The 4613-nt window shown below is 42.9% G+C and overlaps 1 protein-coding gene across 1 annotated transcript in view; it reads right to left on the reverse strand.

The window, feature by feature from the left end:
- MCU (mitochondrial calcium uniporter) overlaps positions 1–4613 on the reverse strand; it is a gene marked incomplete at its 5' end in the record, with an annotated part of 97076 nt that overhangs the window by 26651 nt on the left and 65812 nt on the right. The gene's annotated exons all lie outside the window — the stretch shown is intronic.

The following is a 4613-nucleotide window of genomic DNA, read 5'->3' on the forward strand; positions in this document are numbered from 1 at the left end:
GAGACATTCAAGGTCAGGTTGGATGGGGCTCTGAGCAACCTGATCTAGTTGAAGATGTCCCTGCTCATTGCAGGGGGGTTGGACTAGATGACTTTTAAAGGTCCCTTCCAACCCAAACTATTCTGTGACTCTATGAATTATACAAGCTGTCTGAGACACCTTTACAGCTTGTATTTTCATTGGCAGTCTCAGCTAGTTAATAAAAATTGAATCATTCTTCTCAGGAAAATTAAATATACACATGAAACAGAGCAAAAAAGCCTCTGTGGAAAAAACACAAAGGGACAGGCATCAAGGTAAGGACTTAAAAACATATGCTTTTGATCCAAGCAAGGAGGCTGGCTCAGCTTGTGCAGAATAGGATGCTCTCCATGCTTCTCTTTCCAAGAATCTTTTTAATGCTTTTTCACTGCAGTAAATAGGCCTGGGAACTAGGACTTTTCCTTTGATCCAATGCTAACTATTACTTAAAGTTCTTTCAACCTTGAATCCTAGGTTTCTTCTCTACAGGGATAGTCTTAAGAAGCTGGAGAGCCTCTGTCTGCCACCACACAACTGTACCACCTCACACACGTCCGCAGCCTGTGCTAATGCAAGTTGGGTAAAAGCCCCCACAGTTTACCAGATACATACCACCTTCTTCCGACAACTTCCCCCCCCGCCTTGGTGTCAGCCAGGGAGCAAACAGCTGAAAATCTTCCCCCTCCAGCCACCCAGGCTGTGCAAGCAAGTTGTTACAGAACAGTCACAGCACTGGAGACAAGTTACACTGTTACTCGGTCATGCTGTCTGCATTACAGGGACTTCACGTGTGCAAGCGAGAACAGGCTAAATGCGCCACGAGATTATCAAGAACCTCACCGGGACCAGTCAGTTTGGGTCATTCCTTAACGAGAAAAGCTGAAGTCCTACACACTAAGGCCACTTCCCACTTTAAGATGCCATCATCTTAAAGCAGGTCGGAGTTTCCATCTGAGTCTTGCTGTAGTCTTATTTTGGCTGTACTGAGTGAACAAACGATGGAGAGCGCGAGTTTCCCCAGCTGACATGCTGGTAGGACTCTGCCTTGTCTTCAAAGCAGTCCTGTGCTTGTGAAGTCTGCTGGGTTCACAGTTCTGCAGTGTTGTACTTGCACCGAGGCACAGCTCGCAATCATCTCCAAAATACCTATCAACAAACTTAGAAGATCCAGACACAAAGGGAGAATGATTCAGGGTTAGGACTCCATTACAACTGGTTTCTTTCATCCCTGCCTGCTTATACTACTTCACTGATGGGTGAACTGGATCAAAACAACATTTAAGTGAACCACAATTAGCTGTCACAGCTGCTAGTCATGATTATTTCCAACTGTATCTGCTAAAAGCTTGCATGTCCAGAAATATTCTCATGAGACATTGAAAGCAGATTCCTCTTATGACTAATTTTAATTTTTTTTAAGTACAGACAAAGCTTATTACTAAAACGAGACAGAAAACAGCAAGGCATTACTAGTTAAGAGTTCAGGTACGAGGCCCAGACACTTCCAACCAAACAGTTTTTATTTGCAGAGACGAAGTCCCTTGATGGCACTCTTGAACTGATTCAGATAGCACAAAGTTTCAGCTTTCTCAGCACAGCAGTGAAAACACATTAGCCCTTGGGAAAGCATTAAGAGAAATACTAAAACAGCTGTCTGTAAGCAGTATAAGTGGCTGTCCAGCTGAATACTAGGCAATTCCATAAGAGACCTCTAGAAGCAAAATCAGTGGGAAAGCAGACCATTGTTTTAGACATAAACCAGTAATACTTATATCAAGACCAGATTAAATATCAAAGATCACTAATTTCGGAGGGAAAGCAGTCATGATGGAAAACAAAAAAAGCACAAAGCATGGCTTGAAAAGCAGTAGCCAGCATGGTCATAGAGCAGCAAAACGGAAGGAACACAGCCTTGCTACAATGCTGCACAGCAGAGCAGGACACTGCACCAACTACAAACAGTATTTTTTCAGGAATATGAAAACACAGCAAATCCACTCAGCCAGAGTACATCCCACACGGATAACAAGACGACATGGTTTGTCCATAGACAAGCACAATTTGTGCGGTGGCATTTGAAGTAACCTTGTGCTATTATCAATAAGGAGGTTGTAGAGCAAACAAAAATCCTTTTACCTTGCCCTTTCTCATAGTGGGCACAGTGTACTTCAGTGTTTTGAAGCTAATTTGAAAAGGCATAAGTCTCATCTCTACATTGTGCTCCTGTAATTCAAGAACATAACTATTATCTTGGAAAAAAAAATTAAGACTAAGTTACAATTGAAAGAGTTTGAATACAGTCTGTGAAATCACGCATGGGTGGTGCGCGACTGACACTTTTCTCCTCTCAGGACAAATTTCTTTTCCATATTAGAAACCAAGGAAGATTCATTCCAATATGCTAACAGACAAGAGCAACAGAAATAACTTAAGTTCACCAGATTTTTTGGTGGCACTGAGAGATTCTGGGCATGCAACAGCTAAGAAGGTATTTATGAAGTTATGCTGCATTGGAAAGACTGGGAAAACACTGGCCTGTTCCAGCCTTTCTGAATGAGACCATCACCAGTTTTAAGTTGTCACAAGCCCCTACTTACACCAGGGGGCTGCTACCGTCAGGGACTTAACAAAACATGGTATTTCAACTTTCTAATTAATAACCATAGCAAAGAGATACAGTAACAGTTTTACAGGCTAGAACATAGTCTGTCAGTGGTCATGGGTTTGGAAACATTTGTAAGCGAAACCTGTTCTATTTTTCATGGTAGGCGCAATTTGTTATTAATATATACAGTATATATACAGTATATAATGTATATAATATATACAGTATATTTGATTATACAGAAGCAAGTTTGACAAACCAACATTACACAGTAATATGTCTAATCAGTAATAACTGCTGTTCTCCTCGCCTTCTTCCTTGCCTATTGTAGAAAGGGAAAATGGATTTAAATTTAGAACATGAAATTTAATGAGTTTGACACCACGACTCTTTGGATTACCAAAGGCTTGCCAAAACCTCCATCCTCCAGACCACTGAAAAATTCAGAGGCATCATCTCCAACACCACTGAAGAAGCACCACCCTTCTGGTTTTGGGGGCTGGTGTGAAAACCCGCCGACAAGTTTGTAGGAAAGCATGTGGGCAGTTGAAGGGACTTATTCTGGGAGAGGGAGTTTTCCTACACACATTTATTATTCTTAACTCAGCTAATTTGAAACTCCTGTTTTGGAATTCTGCATCTTCCAGACAGAAAGTCTTGCCTAATAAATGAAGGAAGATTAAATATCTGGTTTCACCAGAGCAGCAAGATGTCTAGGAAAGCATCCTGTCCAAATCACTCCTCTTACCAAAGTGACAGATCTGTATGTAATTTCCCTGGATGGAGGCAGCTTCCTTGGTTTTTAAACCCCTCAACCCCCACCAGAAATTACAGCAGGAAGTTAGAGCACTCCTTGTCCCTGCTGGCTGAAAGCCACGAGCATGCAAAGCCAACTCAACTTCACCCTGTGGTGCTGTTACTTCACTGATCCGCATGACAGTTGTCATCAGCATCACGGTCCCTTGCTGCGTACCAGGATGTTGGTATTTGATGAACAATCGAATACGGAGTTCAGTTTTGGGCCCCTCACTACAAGAAGGATGTTGAGATGTTGGAACGTGTCCAGAGAAGGGCAACGAGGCTGGTGAGGGGTCTGGAGAACAAGTCTTATGAGGAGCGGCTGAGGGAGCTGGGGTTGTTTAGCCTGGAGAAAAGGAGGCTGAGGGGAGACCTCATTGCTCTCTACAACTACCTAAAAGGAGGTTGTAGCAAGGTGGGTGTCGGTCTCTTCTCCCAAGTAACTGGCGAAAGGACGAGAGGAAATGGCCTCAAGTTGCGCCAGGGGAGGTTTAGATTGGATGTAAGGAAAAATTTCTTTACTGAAAGAGTAGTTAAACATTGGAACAGGCTGCCCAGGGAAGTGGTTGAGTCACCATCCCTGGAAGTATTTAAAAGACGGGTAGATGAGGCGCTTAGGGACATGGTTTAGTGGGCATGGTGTTGTTGGGTTGATGGTTGGACTCGATGATCTTGGAGGTCTCTTCCAACCTTTAATGATTCTATGATTCTATGATTCTATTTGCTGCAGAAGCCCCTGTGGATGTTTCTTTCACAGCCACCTCCACGCTGCCAAGTCACAAACAAGCCCCTGCAGCTTTGTAGAGGTCCACCTTATATCCTTTTGGGTACTGGAAGATTTACAGCGAGGTGCTGTGTGACTGCCCCACTACCCCCCCATTTAAAAGAATTGAACAGGAGAACCAATACCTCTGACGCTAGTTTAGGCAGTGGCTTATTTCTGGGCAAGAAAAACCAGTACTCATGGAGTTAGTATAAAAAGAAGTTAGAAAGATAAACAGAAATAAAGTCTGCATAGCCTGAAACAGATTTCAATAAGCTTTCCCACACCATTTTCAGCCCAGCAAGAGACTTAAAATCCTCCTTCTGATCTGGCTAGAGATAACACACAAGTATCAGGCTCACCTTAATGGGGTAACACAAACTGCCTTTTATGCCCCAAACCTTCCTAGTATTGCATTTAAAAGTA

Source organism: Pygoscelis adeliae, unplaced genomic scaffold (genome assembly GCF_000699105.1).
Source record: "Pygoscelis adeliae isolate BGI_AS28 unplaced genomic scaffold, ASM69910v1 Scaffold4, whole genome shotgun sequence".
In the NCBI taxonomy this organism is placed as follows: domain Eukaryota; kingdom Metazoa; phylum Chordata; class Aves; order Sphenisciformes; family Spheniscidae; genus Pygoscelis; species Pygoscelis adeliae.